The sequence below is a fragment of the Anser cygnoides genome, chromosome 2, assembly GCF_040182565.1.
Source record: "Anser cygnoides isolate HZ-2024a breed goose chromosome 2, Taihu_goose_T2T_genome, whole genome shotgun sequence".
In the NCBI taxonomy this organism is placed as follows: domain Eukaryota; kingdom Metazoa; phylum Chordata; class Aves; order Anseriformes; family Anatidae; genus Anser; species Anser cygnoides.
The window spans coordinates 83,637,334-83,662,541 of NC_089874.1; the positions used below are offsets into that span (position 1 = coordinate 83,637,334).

General features: G+C 40.2%; 1 protein-coding gene and 1 long non-coding RNA gene across 3 annotated transcripts in view; both read left to right on the forward strand.

Annotated features, from left to right (window-relative positions):
• LOC125184296 (uncharacterized) overlaps positions 1-24,745 on the forward strand; it is a 33,966-nt gene extending 9,221 nt beyond the window's left edge. Inside the window, exon 2 of the long non-coding RNA XR_007168080.2 lies at positions 216-24,745. This is a non-coding gene — a long non-coding RNA (uncharacterized lncRNA). The remainder of the gene's footprint in view (positions 1-215) is intronic.
• The window catches only part of GMDS (GDP-mannose 4,6-dehydratase), a 411,524-nt gene that overhangs the window by 243,267 nt on the left and 143,049 nt on the right, over positions 1-25,208 (forward strand). The gene's annotated exons all lie outside the window — the stretch shown is intronic.

The window sequence follows — 25,208 nt, forward strand, 5'->3', positions numbered from 1 at the left end:
TTTGAATTTAACTATGGAGTGTTTTTTTCTGTTTTCCTGATCACTGGTAGCTGAAATGAACACAGACAGAGCCTAGTGTTTTGCTGTATTTGGCATAAACTGCAGAAGTTTAGACAAACACTTGTCTTAACTGATGTGAGTAGTTCTCTTGAAATAATTGGAACAACCTTTTTCTTTTCTTTTTTTTTTTTTTTTATTTTCTTTTGAAATCTCAGAATGCAACAGAATCCTGTTTAGGAAACAAACAATTAAACCGGTGGATCTGAAGGAAACTTTTGGCCTGGGCAGAAAAGGAAGGGGAGAAATGATGAGCATTGAGCATTCAGATCAGCAACAGCCAGAGCCGTTTATCCTACTGCACCCTCTGGCATATATCCAGGATTTACAGTCTCAGGGTGTATCTCTGCAGACCTAATGTAATTTGTTCTCAGTGCGCAGGCAGCAGGGTGGATACAGAGGCAATGCACATGATGCTTTTCAGTGGTCAGGTGAGTTATAACAAAAATATGCACATGCACACAAGCATGAATGGCAGCGAACAGAACTGGCAATTCATCAATAATAAGTTAAGGTCCACAACTGAAGGAGGAAGCTGAAAATCTGACAAGAAAATAAATGTGAATGTCAAACCTTTACCATACCTAACTACATGGATCTATCACAGGGGTGTTTTGAAGCAAAAATGCTGTGAAGGTTGGTGTGCAAAAGTCAGGCCAGGCTACAATCCTCTCCCTGGTACTGGAGGAAGAGAAATACAGTCTTTGAGTTCCTAAGAAGCTTTCAAGCCTAAGAAATGCACACAGCGAGATGCACTGGGTTAAGTCTATGTTTTGCTGAGTCTCTGTGCTTAGTGTCTTAAAGAGATGCCCCTCTACTTTTCTCATTCAGGCAGTCATCATTTCACATCTTAAGTGAGGCAGCATCCTTTTCCCTGGGCTTGGTGAATGTGATGCACAAAATTGCTTACATTTGCTCAGAACATTTCTGGGAAGATGTTTCCCTCACTTGCTGCTTTCAACATGTCACATGTGTCTCTGTTGGCTCATTTTCCTTTATCACATCAAGCCAGCGTTACTTGTCTTCACTTCACATGCCTTTCATGTCCTGTATTCACGCTATCTGTCATCTCTCATTCACTATCAGCTGGCCAACTCCTGCCTGCAGCCAGCTTCTGACACCTGTATTCAGCACCCACTTCTTTAATTTTCAGACCAGCACCTCTCTCCTTCTCCCATGCTACTGCTCAAGCTTGGGAGGAACCTGCTGTGAATACTATCAGATTTATTTTATCACTGTCCTTTAAATCTCTGCCTAAAACCTTTGTTCTGTGAAACCAAGAGGAATCTTCTGAATGGTTACACACCTGATGTACTGCAACTGTTGCCCGTCATGACAGTCAAGCTTTTTTTATGTCCTTCTTCCAGCATTGCCGTTTGAAGGAAGCACTGTCCATATCATCTCTCCGAGACCTTTTGTTTTATGTGTGTGCTACTGCAATGTGAACTACTTTGGCAAAGGTAGTAGCCTGCCCAGGCTATGTTGTGGTATAATAATAATGCAATAAATAATTCTGGGGTTGCATTAGGGGTTCAGTCTCAATATCAAGAATGGCTACACCAATTACTCCTATCAGTCTAATTAGCCTATTGGCTAATGGGCCTGTTGCCTCATTGACTGTTGCCTGATGCCAGCCCAAAGGTTCCTCGTGAAACTGTCTGCATGTCAACGCTGCCTGCTGGACTCTCAGGGTTGAGGAGCCTCACATATTTGTCCCTAGTCAGACAGAAAAGGTAGGAGAGACACATACTCAAGCGTGGAACTGTTACCGAACTCTTACAGCACTGGCCTGTGGGACACAGAGGATAAAGACCTGCACATTATTCACAACAACCAGTCTAACTGGCAAGGCTCATCAGTTATTTCCCTATTTTCCCACCCCGCTTCATGGAAAAACAGTGACTATCAATCCACAAAGTGACTTTAAACATTGAATCAGACACCTGATCTGATTCATCCACTTGAATGTAGACGAACATTGGAGACATAAAACTGAGGTGTTTAAAGTTGGGAAGTATGAATAACCTTCCGTCCTTAGTACTGAGCGTGGTATTTCCAAGTCAGGAGTATAGGTTAATAAACAGGGACATGCCATGATGGCTCTAGCACTTGTGCACTACTTCATCCTCCACCTCGTGGCATATTAGAGAGCAGGATCAGAAAGCCTGTGGAGGAGGGTAAATAGAGAACAAGAAAGTTGTGTCCACGACCCAAAGACCGCAGTTCTGACTGGTGTGTCGGGATGGTGCATTCCCCCTCCCATCGGGTCATTCATGTTGAAAGGGACCTCAGGAGGTCTCAACCCAACCTCAAGCTCAGGGCAGGGTCAGCACTGACTTCAGTCCCAGTTGCTGAGTGCTCTGTCCAGCTGAGAGGTTTTCACTCCAAGGGCAGAGATTGCAAAACCCCCCTGGGTAACCTGTTCCACTGCTTGTCTTGCCTCATCATGAAAATTTTTGCCAGCTCCAGCTGACCATCTTGGCAGCCCTTCACTGGACTTATTCCAGTTTTTCAACATCTTTATTGTGCTGTTGGCCCCAAAACTGGACATAGCATTACAGATGCAGTATGATGAGTGCTGAGTAAAGGGGAATTGTCACTTCCTTTGATCTGTAGGACCCTACAGCCTACTGACTGGCTGTAGGACTCTTAAAATAGCCAAGGATGTTGTTAGCCTTAATGCTGCCAGGGCACATTGCTGGCTAATGTTCAGCCTACTGACTACCAGGACCCGGGGTCTGTTTCAGCAGAGCTGGCACCCATGCTTTACTTCAGCAGTTGATTAGCCTGTCCCATTAGCATCTGTCCTTGCTGATTTTCCTCCAGCCTGTCCAGATCCCTCTGATTGGCAGAACGTATAAATTATTGCCCCCAGCTTGATGTCATCTTCAAATTTGATGAGGGAGCACCCCACCTCTTCTTCCAGGTCACTGATAAAGATAGTTATCAGTGGCATGGGTGTCATGCAGTGTTGGCTCATAGCCCTGTTTGTGAATTTTTAAAAGTTCTGTAAACTATGTGTTTTAGAAAACCAGATCATGGGAAACAAAAGGCAAAGTTTTACAGTAGGAACCCTTTGATCAAGTTCACATTGCCACGAACTGTCCCAAGCCTGGACCTGACCTAACAATTTTCAAATCACACTGTGTGTCTGAATGTTATAGAGGAGACAGAATTCCACTTTAAGCTGGAACCATCCTGCACCCTTAATTACGGTCTCATTACAGCTTACCCTTAATAGATATATTGACTTACATGTGCTTTGTTAAGTTTTCCTGAAAGAATGTGTCTTAATGGCTGGAACCCTCTGTGCTGAGTTTCTAAATGGAGTGAGCTTTTCCAGCAGTTACTGACCTCTGAAACAGGGTTTCTATCATGAAAATGCTGACATAACCTTTAACTGTAGAGCCATGAACAGCTTTGTTATATTACTTGTTCCTAGCTTATGTCCTTGCTCTGGGAACAGTGGTGGCATTGTCTGCTGCTAATCGTGTTAAGGGGTCGGGGAGAATTGGCACTTGATATCAGAAGGGAAAAATAATTTAAAATTAAAAATTCACCTTACGTGAGTCATAGAAACTTGGAGGATTTTTAAATGAACAACTTTAGTTGGATCTATGTATATGATACTCTGATTTTTTGTACTCTGCAGATAAATCAGATTGATAAAGAATATTTACTACATCTAATATATTTTGAGTATTTTAAGCCCCCTTACATTTATAAATCTGACTGGTAGATCTAATCGCCTTTTTTATGTGTTGTTTTTCCTTAGTACTCCATGTAAAGAGAAACCAAAGCCTCACACAGCGTTTCCAGCTCTCCTGATTTTAGTGTGAGTCTTGTAATATCTAGTGTTTTCTTAAAGCCCCAGCTCCTGGAACTAGATGATTACCTCGAGATCTCAGCTTTTTTGCTTTGTAGCCCTTGAGATTTCCCAGAAAAGACCAAAAATCTGAACGTTAAAAGATCAAAAGTAACAGGCAAACAAAAAGAATCTAGAAACTGCAGTTTTGAATGTTTTTATGACTTTTGCAGAGAACTTGTTTTTTAAAGCCTTGTGGTGGCAATACTTTGAATGTAATCAATTTGAATAAAACTGCTTGGAATGGAAATTACCTCCAGCACTTCAGTTGTTAGTGCTGTCACCTAGAGGTGTTCAAAGCAGAGTCCTATGCCTAATTATTCCTGAGTTTTACACTCCAAGATGGATAGGAATGCTGCTTTGGGATTTATCTTCTCTAGATTGTCCCAACCTAAAAGCTTAGATCAGGACCATCTTGAAAGTTCAGACCATGACCCAAACTTTGTTTTTTGTTAATTTATTTCAAAAAGACATTTAAGGGTAATTTATAAAACCCTTATAGTAGGGGAAAATGGAGGAAAATAGCTAAAAAGGTATTTTTGGTGATGTTTATGTTGTTTTTATTTTTAGTATGATCTTTTAAGCATTATGAAGAGAACAGAAAAAAGTGGTGCCACCAGTGGTCATCTGCTACAGATAAAGTAGCACAGCAGCTGACACTGCCTTGCCATTAGCATTACAATCAGTTCTGGGAGGAGTCAGAAAGATCCATAACACTCTCCTGTAAAGGCTTCTGTTGAGCAGCCGGTCAATATTTTCTTTCCAGAGGTGCTAATTTCCAGAGATAAAGAGCTGATTGCTCCTAGTGAGAAATGCAAAGGAGCTTGCAAAAGCTATTAGGGGTAGAAAATTAACAAACATGGGAAGCAAATGGCTGATAAATAGATGAGTTTCAGCCAATTAACTTTTTACCAAACAAAACCTTCAGTAGTTCCCATCTATTCCAGCTGTTGTGTGTTTGGTATCAAGCTCAGTGTAACTTAATTTTGGCCCTGGGGAGGGCAGGAGGAACTTCGTCAGCTTTGCAGCAGTTATCTTTTTGAGGATGAATTAGCCATGCAGAAAGGGTCAGCTGTTTTATTGGGATGGGAAGACAGGTAGGTAGAAGTAGTCTTGAATGGGTGACCCTACAAGGCTTCCAAGGAGTTAAGAAGAGGGTTATGCCTTCCATGTGTTTCACAGTCCCTGCGCTTTCTGTCTTTAGCCATACAGTTCTAATATATTCTGAAGTCTTGCGTAACCTGATCTCTGGATGAGATGATATTCTTAATGACATCAATAGCCAGCTACTGAAAAGGTTTGCCATCATAAAAGTGCTCCTTTCTGATTTTGCTCAATAAATACATTAATCATAATTCAGTAGGGAGAAAAAGCCAATCAATTACAGTAAAGCCATCTGCCCTTTATTTCTTTTGTTCAAAGAAGAAGACGTAAGCTTGAAGTTCCTTTAAATTTTTCCATGATATGTGTTTCTATGCTTTCTTTTTCTAGTTTCTCTAATTTGCATGAATGAGACTTTGATTGATTGAAACCCCCTAGTAAATCTCAAAGCCCTTAACCACTTACCGCTTGCTTGATATAGCATTTGCTGTTGTTTATAGTCTGCTATCCATGGGATTGGTTTTCGGTGTAATAAAGTACTAAAAATCTCATAGAGTTGGATCAACTTGGGTGTTCTGCGGTTAGCATGGTGGTTGTTATGCCTAATTCCCACAGCAGAGCGGGGGAATTAGGGGGAGCATCATAAAGAACAAAAGTTAGTGGATTGCCAGCTGAGTAAAGCCCTCACTGTGAACAGGTTTGGGTAATAGCAATATTTCTAAAGGGGAGGGTAATGACACTTAAGTGAGGTTGGTCTTAGTAAGCAGTTGCAGGTCTGGATCCAATAATGTATCATTTACTGCGTCTGGAATAGATCGCTTGAATAAATTAAGTGAACTCTTACCCTGCTGTGAGCTTTCTTGCTGTGTGCTCTGTGCTTATTAGCCTCCTAGCCCCTAGTTTGACCCTGTTCCTTTCTTAAATTAATGCATCTCCAATTCCCTAATCTAGACTTCTCTTTCTTTTTTTTTTTCTTAATCTCATGTTTCTTTGTTTCCACCCAACCTGAGGAAATAGCTGAGGAGTTTTCAACTGTTTACCCAGAGGCAAAATTAACAGGTGCATTCGGGGTTATTGTAAGGCTCATCAGATGCACTGGGGGCTTGGCTCAGCTCCAGCTCTGATAAACAAAACAGTATTGTAAATTAATTGAAAACTGACCAAGATGAAAGTATCACTTGACACATAGGCATAGTACTGACATTTTATTTTATTTTTTGATTTTTATAATAACAGAGGGACGATAAAAAGGGGGCATTTCATCATGTCAGGGTCTAACTCTCAATGGTGAAGACAGAAAACGAGTGACTTTCCATCCAGATTTGATGGAGGGGTGCTACTAAAAAAAAATAAATACCACAAACAGCATAACTTTTTTGTGAGTCAGAGCATTTTGAGCCATTATCAGTGTAGCTGACGATATAACACTCAGGGAAGACATTTCAGCTTTAGAGTGGTTCCTCCCTTATTTAAAATGGAGAACACTCTTAACACAGGAATATCCTTACCACTGTATATACTGATTTTTTACAGACGTTCTTCATTTATGATGCAGTTGAAAGGGCATAAAAGTGCATTTGCTGCCACTTGCCTGATTTGGAAGAATTCAGCAATACTCCAATGCACAGAGAGGATGGAAGGGTTAAGAAGAAATGCATTATAATATGCGTTATGGCTTCATCCAGAGATCGCTTACAGGAGATTCTAGCCAGCTCCACTTTATATTCAGAGGCTTTGCAGTAGGGACAAAAGCTCTTTAAGATTCAGCTTCCTCATTGTGAAAACTAAACCTCCTATTTTTTTGGAGAATGCTGTCTCCCTCCAAGCACTTCTAGTACTAAAGACAAAAGGCTTTGAAAAGTTCTTTGTTGAAAGGAGTTTTGCAATCATGTATGTGTCACAATATGTGAAGGCAGCCTAGTTTGTAAAATACCAGGAAGTTCACGATGAGCTGTTTAGTGACCTTGTAATAATCTGTCATTTCAGTTAGATTCTGTGGCATCGGATCATTTTAGTAGTCATTTAGAAAAATGAAATCAGTAAGATCAGAACATAATTCCTGGTCTGTTTGGCAGATAGGATATGTTGGAAGATGCAAGAATTTTGGGGGTATTTCCTTATGATGTCTTGGAGACAACAAATTTTGCAAAGAATTATAAAATGCTCAGCGTGTAACAGCAGCACCAATTCCAAAAACTGTTTTTCTTTGCTAGTGTTCGTTGACTGGGTTTTTGTTTTGCAGGGGGGAATGGGTAGGATTGCCCTCTGGTATCTAAAACTCTGGAGTCATTTGCAGTGTGGATGACTGGAACACTCAGATGATGGTGATGCCTCTATGGTGAAGTGCTGAGCGGTGCAATATGCTGTATTTAGCACGCAGCCTTGATCCCCACACCTGCACTCTGCCTGATGATCTCTTCCTCAAGGCAGTTAGTTGTTCCAGGTGTCAGAGTGGGTTTCTAAAACTAATCATTAGAAGAAGTGGTTGTGGACATTGTCCCCTGACCTTTTCGACCTTTAATACATCGGGTGAATTCAGAGCCTACATGGGGAGAACCCACATTTCACAAGACAAACAGCACACCAGAGCAGCTGAGGACACCCTCTCCTCTTCCCCATTCCTCTATCTGGGCTAATCCTTGCAGGTCTGAGCTGATTTTGAGACCCATGTTTCCCTGCAGGATCCTGTGGCAACACAGGTTGCGCTGAAACTTGCGGGAGAACAAGCTGTTTTAGGTTGGCTGAAGATGAACGGGACATGTCCTCACTCATGATTTCTCCACTCCTTATACCCCCATTGACAGGTTTCTCACATAACGTTGTCTTTTATGTGGCCTCATTTCCTCTAAGTTTTGCACCTTTAATAAAACTTCCATTGGTTTAACTCCTGTTTAGACTGTTCAGAGATAATGTGAGGGGCCCACAACATTCCTACTAAAAGAAGAGGAAAAGAAAAAAACTACACAAAGAAGGGCTTCCTCTGTTCAAATTTTGTAGCTTAGGTGGTGGGCATGATCAGAGAAGACCAGACGCTTGCTCAGACTTGATTAACTCATTAAGATAGGTGAGCAATGACAGAGAGGTCCAGGTGTATTTATGAAGGCTGGAACAATATTTTTCCTTACAGATCAGCTCAGACTGGAGGGAAGGATGTGGTATTCTTCCAATGGCACAAATTTTCAGAGTGCTGGCATAAGAGACTGTTTCTCTCTTCAAGTTACTAGTTCTGCAGTTTTTACAACACAGCTGCACGTTTCCAAGGTTTGCAGACCTTGGTTTGTCGTTAATACTCTTGTTCTTAATGAAGTTTGAGTAGATCAGTGTGTTTCTCTTGGCATCCTTATGTCATTCAAGATGCTGTATAGGACTGTGATTGCTTCAGAGTTGGCTTCATCTTTGAGATAAGCATTAAGAGGTAAGAGCCTCTCAATTGCCAGTCTCCTAAATGCTAGAATGAAATCCTATTCAAAGAGTATCTCTGTTGGAGACCCCATGACTTTGTTCATGCTTTTGATCACCATGAAGTAATTCATTTAGATGTCAGAAAGGTTAATTAATATATCACTGAAATTAACATGGACACTTTTCAGTTGCAGAGCTATTGCTCTGTGTACTATCCAGACTCAGGCCTTGCTATAATGTTTACTTTTGCTCTCAGTCAAGAATTTCTTCCATCTGTAAAGAACAAAACATGGTATGGTTTACATTTTTATAATTGAAGTTTGAATGCACAGCTATAGCTATGGGGATTTAGGAACATTATTTACAAGAATTTATGGACAAACTGATATGTATTTGAGAGATTTTTTAATTTTTTTTAACTCATCAAGATATTTCTCTCATACCCTGGAGATTTACTTAGGTTATACCTATTTATAAACTATCTTACTGTAGAAATGCAAAACACTTTGCAGAACTGGTGAATTTTACCTGTGTTAGAAGCAAGGGTAAGGTGAAACAAGGTAAATCAAAGCTGATGGCAGTTTCTGTTCCCTTAGATAGGGGGTCTGATACACTGCATGCTTTCAGTAGTGGCTCATTGCTTAAGTATTGCAATGGCTTAGGCCATGTGAGCGTTCTCCTCTAGGTAATAACTCATGCTGAGTAAAATTGAGGGTAATGATAATTTTTTTTTCAGGCTCAGATCCTCTGCATGTCATTAGGTTTTGTTCCTCAAACTGCTGCATAATTCTCTTGCAGAACAATACTGGGATGGAGGCTGTTCACCGAACAGCTAAGCTATCTCTAAAACATCTGTGGTTTAGCACGTTGAGAGCCACTATAATCTTGGCAAACGAAAGTCATGTACTCTGGGAGCTATCCTTCTGCAAGAAGGTTGCCAATAATTCATTCTCCTACAGTCATTAATAAGACTACGCCCACATTGGGGAAGGAAAAGAAACATTGTTTTTGAATATGAACAGTTCAATAAATAGATTTATATAGAGAAATCAGAAACTGCAGGACAAACAGAGTATACTTCATCAGAATCTGTATTCCTGCATCTGAAGCATCTCTTAGACTTCCAGAAAAACATCATCACATTGTAAATTATTCTGAGAGGTGTAAAATACACTTCAGAAAATTCATGTAGCTCAGATAGTTTCGAGAGAACCAACAGGAACAAGCAGCAAGGAGGATATAAGAAAGAATGTTTGAATAGCGAGTATGACTAGATCCATGTGGACTTGATGAGTTTTGGAGGTCAATGACTGCCTCGATTATTCTATAATTCCCTGATCATTATATGAGCTGGATGTTACTTTTTCGTGAAAAGAGATGAATGCCATGTATTAGATATTTTAATTTTCAGCTTCTTATAGGGCTGTATCTCTAAAAAAGGAAGTTCTATACCAGCACGGAAAAGATTTTAGCTAGTTTTCTCGATGGTTTTTAGTTTGCTCAATATTTGAGTATAGAAGTGTGTTATATATTCACTTTAGGTGTACACCTTTTCTACCCTCCCACACAGATAGTAATCTCATATGTATTGGTGCCCACTATTCATTTTAGAAACTGGGGATAAAGGATTAAACTCCTTCCTCTTTCCTTCCCTTTGTAACTCACACTTATAAACATGCATTGGATTGAAAAACACAATATGAATTAGGGTGGTTTGGGTCGTTTTTTTTTTGTTTGTTTGTTGATATCTGAAGAGAGAAGGATGTATTTTCAGTTAAAACCAGAGAAGTCTAAAAGAAGTAAGTTCATTAGTTTGACTTTAGTTTTTTCCATAGATACAAGGAGTGTCATTCACATAGTGAATTCTTGCACAGTGAAAAGAAAATGAAGTGTAACAAAAGCTTTTTGTTGTTTTTATGGGGGGGAAGTTGTGAAGTACACCATGCAACTGTAATTAGAATGAACCTTGTCTTAATAGCGAAGTTACTCTGTAACAGCAAAAAGAGAGGACAGATTGACTTAAGCCATGCTACGCTACCCTAGTGGCATGCCAAATTTGCTATTTTTTCCTTCTGTTGGTCTCGTTAGCCCACCTACCATTGAGGTGGAATAAAGTAATTGCTTGAGGACTTCCCTGAGTATTTTTCTCTAGTATTTTCATGGTTTTGTCTGGGGCTCCCTCCTATGACTTCTTGCTCCGAGTGAGGCGTATGTTAGCATTTGCAGTAAGTCCAGTTCACAGTGAAGAATTTGATCCTATAAATACTTGTAATTTCTTAATTATGTACATGAAACCTGCATGTCCTTTTCTACTTCACAAACTACAGAATGCAGGATCAAATCCCAGAACAATACCTTAAAATACCTCTAAAAAGATATACAGTGTACATTTTGTCAGTTGAGAGTCCTAATACTTCCTTGTGCATGGTAAAAACATGATATCAAATAAATTAGACTTACTTTGAAGCCAAAGGAAGAAAGAAAAATAATACTAAATTGGTAGAGTAGGAGTCATTTTGTTCTACAGTTTTTTAGTTTTTACTCTGGATTTCAGAAATAGCTTGAGGGAGGAATGAATAATCGCTCTCAACAGAGAATCTCTGAGTTTGAATTCTGTGGTACATTCCAGTGATGTTGAATAATCATTTTTGTTTTCCTTTTGTGCGTGTGTGTGCGCATGTATGTGTGTGTTTGAAGGCCACAAGGCATTTCATTTACCTATTAGCAGTGAGCATTGTGTGTTTATTTATGACAAGTGAAAAATTAGATTAAAATGTTTTTGATTTAGGAGATGCTCTCTTTAGAAGTGCATATTACTTGTATGCAATACCTAGACTAGCACGCTTTTTTAAATACGTTGTACAGAGTGCAAATTACTTTACAACATTCTTTTTAAATTAAACCCTTTTGGAAGTAAGATAGCTACACTGAAATAATTATTTAACTTGGAAACTTCTGAATATGTGTTTTGTGGAGTGGTTTCTTTTTTGTGGGAAAAGCGACAGGATTTGATTGTACCCTCTTTTGAGCCAAGCTGCTGATCAGCTATGGTAAAGGAATATTGTGAAGCTCATCCATCTGCTGAATGCTACTTGTAAATCATCTTGCGTGTCAGTGGTTCTGCTCCTACCAAGACTTGTATATATGCTTAATGCTGCGCTATGTGAGCCTTTCCCTCGAGGTAATAACTCACACTGAGTAAAATGAAGGGTAATGGTAAATCTTTTCAGGCTCAGATCCTGTTTGTGAAGCTATGTATGTGCACGTACATACCTGAACACTGCAAAATGCCATGTGTTACACTTTAAAAATGCCTGTTTACTCCTCAGCAGTATTTCCCTCTGCTGTTGGCCAGGTTCTTTAAATTTAGATTGGGCTATAGCAGCACTGGTAGTAGAGGAGCAAGTCTGTGTGTCTTAAACTAGGTTGCCTGCCTCTAAGAAGGAAGATTTTAGATTACCTAGGAACCAACTGTCCATCTTGGCTAAAGCAAAGGTCATGTTGTGCTCCCAAAAACCTTTTGGGCGAAGCACAGCACACCAGGCCATTGTGTAGGATTTTACTGTACCAAATTTTCTCTCTCCAGCCCTGCACAGAACTTGGAGTTTTCAGGGGCCACAGAAAGGCCCTAGGTGTGTGCTTGAAATGCTGCTCCCAAACCTGGAGTCCTTGCAGGCAGACTTTGACTCTAGGAGGATGCATGTTACTCCTTCTGCCTGCATGGGAAGCTTTTTGAGGGCCATCAGCTGCCTCTTCCCCATAGGCTACAGAGAGGCATCTGGAGGAGTTATTGCAACTTAGAGAAGCATTGACTCTGTGAAGTTATTTGTGTTGTTTGAAGTATGGCTACTCCCTGGTACTGTCATCTTCTCACCCATGGGAACTTGACCTCACGGAAGAGCTTGTGTGGGCTCGGCGTCATCACTTAAGCATGTCAGAGATTGTTGTTCTTCACCCTGCACTCTACTCTTGTTACCGGAGAAGAACGCTGAGCCCATAATCGGTAACAGAAATCTTGTTTGATGCTCCTGTTAATAAATGTTGCACACAACTGAGTTTATTGTCCCTCTGATATAAGTTGTCCTCTAATGCAGTAAAAGTGCAGTTAGCAGATGCTGACCATATCTCACAATTCAGTTCAACAGTATATTTTTTTTTTATTTTTAGAGTGGAAATTAAATATTCCCTTTTCATTGGGAAGGAGAAGATGTATCTGATTTAGAATGACTGGAGTAGTAAGTCATGGGCAGGATGATGGATCTGAGATATACTTGAAGGGATAATTGTACACAACCAGTAAAGCTGGTAAATATTTAAGGGTCATGGGTTAAATGTCAGAGCCACAGTACTTGAGCTCAACTCCATAAAGTATCAAGAATGACTGGTAATTAAATCCAGGGTATATTTCACCAAAGGGAAATAAATTTGACAGCTAACAACCAATACTGGATTACCACCTCTCAGAGGTTAGGGATCATGCTAGTAATTGTAGGTGGTTTACAGTTGTTAACATAATAGTAATAGGTAGAATGATTGCTTACTCATAGACATCACAATACCAACCAAAGCTAAATCTTCTGTGTATTAAAGAGAAAAAGAGCCCACTAATCATTAGAGTGACTTCATTTTATTTCACTCAGCATTTTACTGTTTAAAATAAACATCCTTAGGCTGTTACTGCTTGAACCTCAAAAGCGAATGTAATCATGATACACTGTCCTCACCTCTTTCTTGCCGCTGAATGTCACGTAAAAGTGGCTTTGTAATATCTTTTTCTATGTTGTATTATATCTAGAAAGCAACAGAACATAGATGTGTCTACATCTAATGATTGTGACAAATCCCTTTCTTTCCCTGTCCCTGTTCCCAAGCAGATTTTTATAACTGAATAATCTTTTCTTAATAAGCGCTGCTTGTTAATCTGCTAATAACTTACTGAACATGTTTTAGCCAAAATTTTCCATATACATTTAAAACCATGATTAATAATTAGAATAATTTTCACATACTGGTAACTGATGCATTTCACTCTTGTCAGTGAAGTGAAATATATCTATTTTAGGGTTTATTAATTAGAAAGATTCCTGTTTTGCATTTTAGGTGTTGAATTTGGACACCATTTTTTTCCAATATTAAATAAAGATTTGAAATGTTTAATTGAGTGGTATGGTAGCCCCCAAAGCTGTTTCACATCCTGTCAGCAAGTGATTTCTGTAGCTAAGACACCATTATTTTGAGAAGTTTTAAAGAGTAACTTCTCTGCTCCTGCCTGCTGTCCCATTCATTTCAGAAAATCTGGTGTTTTAAGTCACCAAAGGTTTCTTGTAATCACGTTCAACTTGCATAGGATGATCTGGCTGGAAAGGTGAATGCCTTTTCACGTGTACGACAAAGGTAATATTTTTAATGAGCACCAACCAGGATTTATTAACTTGGGATTTGAAAGGAAGAACATAAACTATGCTGAATTTGTGTGATCGTGAGAAATTGTCACGAATAAAAATGTAACCGCAGGTACCTATGCCTAGTGTTTTGCAAAAAGGCATAGGCTGTTCTTCATGTGCCAGCTGACCAGTGACGGCCGGGATAGGGGGGTGACCCAAAAGCACCCCAGCTTACAAGACAGCAGAGTGCAGTTGGTCTTTCTGCTGATCCTGCTCCTTCTGGCAGCTTGCACTGCGTGCAGGTGGACAGCTCTGGCTTGGGCTGGGCTAATTTAACTGGCGTGGTAGTGCTGTATGCGAACAGTAACGTAAGCGGCAGCGAAGACAAAGCAACTTACTGTCAGCATGAATAAATTTAACTAAATCCCAGCGTGCTTGCAGGTCTCTCCACAGTTTTTGGCAGAATCCTCCCACTTAGTGTAATAAAGAGGACACAGTTCGTATTTTCAGGCTATCGCTTGCCTCGGAGTCCCAGAGGTAAAACTCTGAGGAAAAACAACCTTGACTCAAGTGTGTACAATGAGGTGATTCGTAACAAACTTGAGAAATGTTGTTTATTTGCTTAGGGGCTTTTTGTTAGTTTTGAGGGTTCTTGGGTTTTTTAATCCTTTCCTGTATCGGCAAGCTTCCTGCTGGGACGGGACGTTCCCTCAGGTTCCTCAGGGGAAGAGCGGGGTTGCATGAGCGGCCTCCAAGTGGCAGCTACCTGTGGTTGACATCAGCGCTGCTCTTGCTCCCTTCTTCTCTTCCTCGGTGTTTCTCTCACTCCCCCTGCCCCCCTTTTTCCCCTGTGAGGCCGTGGGCAGTCATAATGCATGGCACGGCCCATGGTTTGTCTTTCAGGTCCTCCTGTTTCCTCCTCGTGAGGCCCGGAGTTTCCAGCATCTGCGGCGGTTTCAGGTCTTCCTTTCAGAAAGGCAAAAGCCGCTGTGGAGATCCTGTCCAGACCTGTGGGAAAGTGTAGCAAAGCAATAGCTATTAATACTGTTCCTTTCCCACTCCTTCTGAGAGGAACTCCCAACAGGAAGGTTTCGGCGGTCTGCACAACTTAGCGGCTTCGCTTTAACTCTTTGGCTCCTACATCATTAGGCTGCCTCAACAAAGCCGCCTCATTTTTTTGCCAAACGTTCATTGTCTCTCAAAATAATTGCTAGCAGAGGTTTGCCATTAAGAGTCTTTACAAGAACGTTTTCCCACTTCTCCCCAGGGAGATGTTAGTAGTGCCTGATTCAGAGATTATTGATGTCGACTTCAGTATTTGGAAATACATCTGACTGTCATCAAGGTTAATAAAACTGCTTTTAAAGGGTAGCATCAGCAGGTTAGTTTGGCTTACCAGTAAATGGTCTCAATGTGTGAAGGAGTTTGCAGGCTAACCTTTTTGGACTGTGGTTTACTCTGTTCCTTGGGGGTCTGCTCTCCCTCAGCCTTCATGTTGAACTCGAGTGAGATACTGCAAGAGCAGAACAGGGCTTCTTGTGGCTCCGCAGTGATAGCTAGCAGCCCATCCGGGTTTTTTGACCCATAAGATAGATATCTGCCTCTTCTGGCCTGTCTTATAGGAGCTATAAATTAAAAGATGTGGAGGAGGAGATGTATATATTTATCTCTGCAACACAGGTTAAACCATTAAAAAAAGGTGGTTTATTTTAAACACATTTCAAAGTCCTGTCTATTCATGACACAGTTGCTGAAACAGTAACACTGCAAGTTTTTTCTAGGGCTATCTTCTACAGTTTTTGCTGTGTGTTTTTGCTGGTTTTCCCCTCTTGGAAATAAAAGTAGTGTAGTCAGTTTCGCTTTTGTTTCCAGTCCGATTCTAATCAAGGTCATCCTCGTTTTTGTGGCAGGGTACCATATTACCACATTTTCACCTTAACATGAAAAGAAAATACTTCAGTTGTGAAACTGCAACCCTCAGCCAGGTTTTTGTTTCTTATCTCCTTATCACATTTATGCTTCTTTTTCAGACGTTTTTAAAACTTCTCTCTAGTGTTGTGGAAAAATCAGTTTTGGAACATAATTGTCAATGAAGTTCTTGGTAAAATGTCTTTCAGTGGCACAGTCCCAGTGATCGTTGCATAAACAGTGAGAAGTAATAAGCGTAATGATAGCACTTTATTTGCACATTCCTGGCATTTTTAATTTAGAGTGAATTGACCCTTTTAAAAACTGTAATGAAAGCTATACACTTGTAGCAGTGTCACAGACAGTGTTATGATTAGAGCATCCCAAAAACACAGCTGCAAATTGTACTGTGCTTTTTATAATTCTGACGATGTTTTTAAGTTACTTCATTCTTCCACAATCCCTTCCTTTAAATCTCCCAACAAAAATAAAAGAGCTGCCTAAAAACATGTACCTAAAATGCACAACTTAAAATGCTGCTTCTCTTCTTATTAAAAAAGAACAAAAGGCACACATACACATTCTTTTTGGAAAACTACATTATGTAAGAAAATAAATGCTACTTAAGAGGAAATGTAACAGATGAAGTATAAAGAGTTTTACTTCCTGTATTTTGATTTTTAACCTTTCCCAAACTTTCTCTATTGTAAAGTTAAAACAAAGTCTTATCAGCAAGTGCCATATAGCAGCAGCTGGATAGCATTAGAGCCCTCTGCACAAGCTATTCTTCTTCATTACCTTTCTCATGACAGCTTTTACTTCACACAGAAAATGTTGCTTTGTATTGGAGATTTATGTAATTCAGGTGTCTTCCATTCTGAATTGAAGCATGGCTGCAGTGGAAATGAGTGGTTTACAAGTAGAGTCAATAGAAATTTATGGGAGAAAAAGATAAAATTTACAAAGTTCAGTGGAAAAACATGAGCTTATATAAGGATGTTAATGACTACCCTTTCTCTTCCCCCACCTCAAGTCATCCTGCCTCCCATGTGGGGGCATTTCACATCAGTGAAAGCAGAACATTATTTTGGTTGGTTTGGCGAGGGTGTTCAATGGCAAATCTGCTTCTGGTTTCTATGTGCGTTTAAGCTAAATAATCTGATTGGTGCATTCCTGATAGAGCAAAAATGGCACACACTCTTGTTAATTACCTGATAAAGTAATGTGGTCAATCTCTAACTCCTAATGTTTATTTTTAAAATCTCTAATTTATTTTAACAGCAATTTAAATTTGGAGCCAGCAGAGTGGTCCGCTACTAGTACAGCACTCAGCCCTGGGGGAGTCAAATTGCATTTTGGACTTGTTCCTCTAAGACTGCCCTAAAGATCATGAGAGTGCTGGAAAAGTGTTACCTCTTATCCCCTAGAGCAAAAAGGCTCTAGGTTTTTGTTATGGTTTCCAGTGACTAGATTGGCTTAGGATCTCTCTGATTAAATATTTTATCACAGAGGGAAAAAAAAAAAAAAAAAAAAAAAAAAAGAACTTTTGTTGAAATAAAATATTTGCAGAAGCATACCAATTTCAGTAAAATTACTGAGAAATGTATGTTCAGCTCTAGGACAGAGAAGATAGACCTGTCTCACAATAACTACAAGGCCAGAAGCTTCTCACCTTGGAGGTCAAAAACACAGGTTCAAGCCATCATTGCCTCTATCACCACTGCCCATTTTAGACTAATGACCTTCAAGTTCAATCCCACATTACAGCAGTACATTTTACCATATCACTGGGTATTCTAAAATGGATATTTACAGGTCTCTTTGGGGGAATTTTTTTTGCAAGCAGTGATTTGACCCTGGTCTCCCACATGCCACCTAAAACTTTTGGTGTCTGCTCTGTAGAGCCATATGCTCGTTGGTCCAGAAATAGGAAAATATTTATACAAAGGTATCACAGCTCCAACAAAAAAGATGCATGGGGACCACCTGAAAATAGCCACTCTGATGTTTAAAGTATGCATCTGAAGTGCTAAATTTCAAGCCCCTATTGTGTTTCCATTGGACTAGGGATTTGAGGCAGGGGCAAGCGCTCTCTACACGTTGAGCCACAAGTGGTTATGGGATAGGTCTCTCCTGGAACAGCTGTTTTGTTTTGTCTTCCCTCGTTTAATTTCAAAAGGCTTGGGTTCATACCGGTGTAAAGTGGGAAAGTTGCAAACCTTGTGAAATGGTTATGAGGAGCAAGATAGTGATTTCCCACCCAGATCTGCCCGTAACCTTCCGGCTGTTTTGAAAGGGCATTCCCTTACTGTAGCTATGCTCTCAGTAAGACCTTTTTGCAGAACACAGAGGTACTGATGTTAGTCAAAGAGGCTCAGAACAGTAGTGATGTTTTAAGGGGAAAACCTTCCCTGGCAGTGAACTTCTTTATACTCCCCTGTTTCCACGCAAGTATTAAGTTAGCTGATTAAGGGAACAGAGCAGAGGAAGCCTACGGTTGGTGTTTCTCATTTGAATGTGTGTTTAGGCCAGTTTCCTAAGGAAACAAAGCTTAGGCAATCACACTTCTTCTGTGCCTTCCTCTTCCCTGGGGGTTTTTGAACCTGCTAGACAATCTCAGATAGGAGTCTCACAGGTAATTAATTTTCTGTAAGTCTGAAAATCAGTGGCTTGGGAAGGGAGAGGGACTGAAATGAATGTGCCTCTGAGGGAATGGCGAGTACAAATTTGCTGTTGTCCATTCTGTTTAACCGGAATTGCCTGGTTGGATGGCATACACGGATGCACTTGCCTGTCTCTTGCATAGCCTCTGTCTTACCTGGGGAGGTGATATAGGGAATATAAGAACAGCAGGAGCAGGTGAGATGGGGAAGGACATAAAAACTAGAAATCTGTGAGAAGGTAGGCATCATTAATTCAAATTGTTGTGAGAGAGGACTTTACAGGGAGAATTGCTAGTCATGCTCCAGGGAGTTCTCTTATCAGCCGTGGGACAATCACACCTTTCTAGGCTGGGACAGCACAGCCCATGTGTTCTGCTTACCTAGTAATTTCTGACAGCATAACCTGACAGCTTCTGTAGGAGCCCAAACAATACCAGACAGAGCAGTTGGTAAAAAAAAAAAAAAAAGACCTTTTTGAAGACACATCCACCAACTAAAGCTCTTTTGTGTCTCTTCTCATATCTACACCTGTGCTTTTCATTTCTGGTTGTTGCATCTGGGGTAATGCTCTAACTTAGGCAGGATGATTGACAGCTGTCTGTATGTGCCAGTGCTGTCACTTTGTAATCCATAGAGCCTACCCTTCCAGCCCTGTGCGCCTGCAAACAATAAACTGTCACCATCATAGCGTAATTACTTTTATTTTTTAACATGCTTTAAAATATGTAATAGCATTTGTATAGCTCATAAACTTAAAATACATAATACTGTCATCATGTAGGGGCCAGATGATCAGTACTGCATTAACTTTGCTTTTTTTTCCGCACTACCATTTTTACATTTGAAAACTTTCCTCAACAGATGTAGCATATGTTATGGTCTGATGGCTGCCAAACTCCAGCTGCAGATTTCTTGAGGCCAAGACCCTCTTCTGAAACTCTTTGTCATTTCAACCTCAGACACATATTCGAGGACAGTTCTCCAATCCTTAAAGGTCTTCAGGGACAAAACACGGAAAGTTAGGAAAGAGCAATCAGACCCAAAAAGAGAATCTGAAGTCTGAAAATGTTTCAGTGCATGTCCGTCTTGTTCTTATTTTTAAAATAATTATGTAATTTTAGAATTGCTTGTTTCCTTCTGTCAGGATGTCAATCCTGCAATCCATAACACTTCAATCTCTCTATTTGAATTGTCTGTATTTTGTTAAGATTCCTATTTATCACAGACCTTCCTTGCATACCACTCCTCTTTGTTGTTTCAGGGTGCTTAATTCCTCTGCAGAGGTGGAATGGAGAGCCTGTCAGCTGAGTTTGGGTCCTTACCATTGCTGGGAACAGGTTTGGGACTTTGAGACAGCAGATGCCCTAAACTGCCCGTAGCAGCACTGTGTTTCCAGAGGAGTTCAGCTAGGACTCTGAATCTATACTCATCAGCCAGATTTCTGTGCTCTGCCCTGCTATCTCTTCCTGGTCCTGGCACCACAACAGCTGGGAAGGTTGGAAAGTTCTTACTAAAGACATGAAGTTGAAATAGGAAGGAAATGCAAAGAGTCAGAGACAGTTTGTTTTAAACTGAGAGGTAGGAGCAAGATTCAGCGCACAGAAAGACATTTAGCTTCCGAAGCATTCTTCTGGAAACCTGCATCAGCCCTGTGCTTGAAGGAAGACCAGCAGAGTGACCGACGTGAAGTGCCAATGCTTTCCTAGCCAGAGGGGAAATAGAGAGAGGTGAACCAAAACAGTCAGCAAAAGTTTTCTGTGCAAGTCAGTTTATATATACATTAAAGAAACATCAGACCAGGGATATATCAGGTTAAAATTCCAGCTGGTCTACAGATGGAGCAAGGAGGATTAGAGAAATGTGCCATCACAGAGGATTACAAGGAAATACTGAGAGTAATTAGTATGAAAATACTGAACTTTCAACAGTGTATTAACTATTCATAGGCACTGCCATGCTGGCTCAAACCACAACTTCATCTTGCTAAACACCCTGTCACTGTGATTGGCCAATAATAAAAGCTTGGGAAAAGCATATAGAAACAAGGGGGGATTACAAGCAATCCTTCCCAGCTTCCACAATGAGTAAGGTGTTCAACACCTGTGAATTTTTCAGGGCCTGATTTTGTTTCAGCACTTACGTATGGAATTATATTTCTAAATCTCTGTGAGATTACTTGAAAACATTGACATAATTGTTTGTAGGCAAGATCTTGGAAGATTATCTGACTGGGTCAGATAAGATATTCTATTTCTCGGAGTGATATGGCAGTAGAGCTGAAAGTAGATGTAGTACACAACTTGGAGAACATGGCACACACGCAACAATTGCTGAATATGAGCTATTCTTTTTTTGAACAGTCATGACCACCATAGAGCACCCTAAGCTCTTCTGCAGTTCAGTGAACCACAGAATGGTATGATTCAATCTTAACTCTCCCCAGTCCTACATTGCCTCAAAAGCAGTATTTTCTTGTCAATAAAACATTCCTGCCTCTACTAGTGTGTTTAAAGTAGAATCTCAGCATGCTTTATTATTCGGGTTTTTTAAGTGGGTGGGAGTTAGATCTGGCTTCACATTAAATTTCCGTTAGATTTGGGCAAGACAGGCTTGTTTGAAATTTGGAATTGCTTGGACAGCAGAAGTAAGAATTAATCCTGAATTTGTAGCTGGAGAAGTGAGCATGTTGAGGGCACAGGAAAAGCTTTTTTCCATTTGTGGTTCCCTATTTTTCTGTGAAAATTTAGTGCTTTAAATGTGTAATTTGGCATTTTGTGATGACGACTTCTGATTTTCAGATGTCATTAAATGACTTAATTCCTGAATGAATCGAATGTGTATGTGAAATATTAATGTGTTGCTATTGGCTCGTCAGGTCTTGTCAGGCAGATATATTTCTGCTTTGACCCATTAAATTTTGAGTAGTACCATTGGAGGTCTTACCTTTATTAGTACATTCCAAAAATTAATCAGACAAGTAATGCTAATTAACAGATATTTGTAGATAGTTAATGTATCTGCACAGTTATACTTCCATATTTATAAAACCAAAATAGTTTCTTTTTTCTCAGAAGTGTGTAAATTTACACAGGGTTTGGTGGTTTGCCTTTTTCCCCCAAGGAGACATGCAGCAGATGCTACCACGTTTGTTTCATTCCATCTTTATTGTTATATTCCTTTAATAATTAAAAGGTCATTCGTGGGTAGCAGTTTGCAGCATACTTTTCCGCTTTCAGTCTTTTGGATTCCTTCTTAAGAGTACAGGTCAACAAAAATACATGTGAGTGCATGGGTAACTTTCATAAAGCAGGTGTGTCAGGAACATAATCATTTGTGCTTTCGTTTCAAGAAATTTACAGTTTAATTACAACACTCTCAGCTCTCTTGGGGAAAAAAAAAAAAAAACTTGAGAAAAGACAAAAAAGGCTTTGTAATCCTGTGCTGTGTTCAGGGTTTAGATCTCACCTTGTAAAAGTTTTTATTGCAGTCTCCTCCTCCACTTGTGCCATGAAACAGTGAATCACTCCTCCTAGTCTCTAAGTACAACTGCAGCTCTCATGTTTTATCCTGACACCTCCTAGATGAGCTTTCCATACCAGGGAAAGGGAGGACATTTGATGCTTCTAATATTATTCTGACGCCTCCCCTTCTCTGAGGAGTCAACCTTGCTGGCTGCGTTGGCTGTGAATCCCAGCATGAGACCCCATTCAGGGTGATTAATGTACGCAGGGGCTCAAACCACCCCTCGGCTCCTTCCAGTGCATTCATTCTCGTGGCATAACGTTTCGTGTGTTCAGCTGTAGGATGACCTGGGCAGAGGCCCAGTGGCGCCGATAATTTTCCGTCCTTTGTATGAGTATCCAGAGAAACCAGTCCAAAGCGACTGCTGGTGGCCTCCCTCATTGCTGCTAATGATCTTCAGTAGCTGAAGACTTCCTTCCTTGTGTGGCCATAACACCTTGCTGTGTGAGTGTGCAGTCCTGACCATGGCTCTGAAGGCCAAAAATGCTAGCTCTTCTTCCTTAGAAAATAACTCCTCTCGTCTTTTGGTTTTACTTGGTTTGGTTTTTTTTACCCACATATAATGTTTTTCCAGATTATTTTTTTCTCAGGAGCTCATCAAACGGTTCTATTACAGAAGCTATTCAGCAGGTTTTACATTAGCTTTCCCTTCGGTGCTCTACTGTGTTTGACTTTGGCTAAATACAAAAATCTAATTTAGCAAAGTCCTTTTTTTCCCCCTCCTTCCTTTTAGTACTTATATGAGAGCCAATACTACAGTTAAAACATTGCCTTTTAATAACCTGCTTGTTTTAAGAAAATATACTGACTTTCACTTGAACAAGAACATTTCTGTAATAACATAATAGTCAGCTCAAATAATGTGGACACAATTGTGCCCATAGGATGGGATACATTACTGAGAGAGATTTCCCCTGTTACTTTGCACGTGGCTGTTTCAAATTACCTTAATAACAGGGCAATGCACACAATAAGAAGCACACAATGAGAAATGCACAATAAGAAGGTATCTTATCCAAAGCAAATAATGGCTGCATGCTCCTCAGAAGCTGCAAAAGAGGCAAATGTATAATGGTGTGTAGGACAAAGCATGAGGGAATAGCTTGTAACCTAAAAGACCAGCTAAGTTTAGACAAGGTTTGTATTTAAAGATAAGCATTTTTGAAGCACCCTTGTAGAGATGAAAGCTGTAGAAAAGGTTTTGTTCATGTTTTAAGGTTTCTTCCTACTTCCCTGGTCTGTAGAAGGTAGTTGCAAACAGTAAGTCCTGGATCTTCATCTAGCTGATTTGTGGAAGCTAGAAGAAATGCCGGGCCTGAACGTCTCCATGAAGATCACAGTTAGTCTTGAAAACTCACTGATGTAGCATCCTTCCCAAGAAGCACCTGAGAGCTGCCCCCTCAAATTTAGGCCAGTGAGGCCTGTGCGGTTCTTGGCTGCAGAGCCCGGGTTGTGCCAGGGGACGTGGTGCCCTCACTGAACAGCCAGAAAGCCTTCTCGGTGCCCACAGCCGTCTCTGGTCCCTTTCCCTGAGTGTGGTTTCAATCCCTGCAGGAAACTATCGAAGTTTTTGAGATGATCTATCTGAAGTGATGAGATCAATGGCAAGTCCCTTGGTTTCCTTACCCTGTTAGGAGGTAGAGAGATAAACTGAGACGGTATCGGAAAACACAATATATATCATTCATGAACACAAACTCATTCCCAAATATGAGAGAAAGAGTGCCTTAGGTTTCCTGTTTTCCATCGCTGCTATACCCTCTTTTCATCTCAGTAAAGATGGACTCTTCTTTGCCTAAAAGCAGCTCTAAAGGTGGCTGACGTTATACATAAAATAATTTCTTAGGATTTTTTTCCTGGGTCAGGCCCAGGCAGCTTCACTGGAAAACTGCAAAGTGTTGCTCTATTTCCAGCCGGGTATTTGCGTGTAGTTCTGAACTCAGCGTAGTTCAGAATCCCTCAGTCTCTCTTAAGTTTCATAGGGTTACCTCAAATCAAACTACAGACATTGAACATTCCCAGGAAAGCAAAAAACTGCCTGTATTTCCCTTTCCCAAGGAGAAGCTCCCCTGAGCTACAATCTGTGGCCCGGAGAGCCCATGGGAGCACTCTGCATGCAGGCCTTTCATGTAGAGCCAGATGCTCGCAGCCCTTTAGCAAGCAAGTGGCCTTTGATTTTACTAGGAATATTGTGACTTGGCATGATCAGCTCCAGAGAGCACAACTCGTATTTAGGAAATAGAAGGAGGTACGCCATAAAATACCGCAAAAAGGCTTGTGCTGAAAATTAGCTTAAACTGTTTACTACTGGGAGGTGGAAGGAGGAATAGCAGATGAAGTATCAGATGCAGGGTCCTTATCTCTGATACCAGTAAAGCTTTTCTCACTCCAGTTGATAGGATTAAAACTGAAACTTCAGTGTCTTTTTTTTTTTTTTTTTTAGTTTTCTCTTCAAGGATGATGAAAGTAATATAGGTAGTGCATCACATCCCTACACTGGATTTAGATATTCGAAAAGTAAAGTAAAAGATGAAAAATTAGGCAAATATATACAGTTTGAAATGCAAGAAGACACAGGTATTAACTTCTTACCTATTAAACCTTTCTGTCTTGAAAAGACAGACTTTTGCAGACTTCCTGCAAATTTTGAAGAACTACAGGAAACTTTATAGAGATTTTGTTTTTCTATGAGGACAAGCCTGTTATTTGGAGCAACAAAAGTGGTCCAATGTGCGCAGTTAATGCAAAAATAAAGACCTGTTAATAAGCATACAGTCTTCAAAACCCAAAAGACCTCTGTTCTGCTCAGCTAACTGAAATTTGGTCCTGCATCTATAGCTGAACAGATAGAAAAAATTATTCTCTAAATTGAAGGTAGCCTGTTGAACACTGAGAAAACATCAAGCTAGCACTTTTCTACTTTTGCAGTTTTACTGCTAAGCTAGCAAATGAGTTCTAAAATTACTGCTTATTCAAAAAGAAACATGTCATCCCAAAATGCCCTATGAGAACTTATCAAGCTTTAAGTGATAAAAGATTAGCTCATCTTTAGGAAAAGAAGGGAGATTTCTGTGGATAGAAGAAAATCCATAACAAAGAAATAGTGTTGGTCCCAGGCTGCTTTGTATGTTATGGCTGAAATGAAAGACATTTCCAGTAATTTCTGTATTTTCCTGAGTCAATGGGATAATTCTCTGATTTTTTTGATGGTCCAGGTCTGACATTTTAGGCCACTGTGGCTATCAATTTCAACAAAATTATATCCAGCTTAATGAGCAGTTGCTGTGAGATGGCACATCCTAGTGA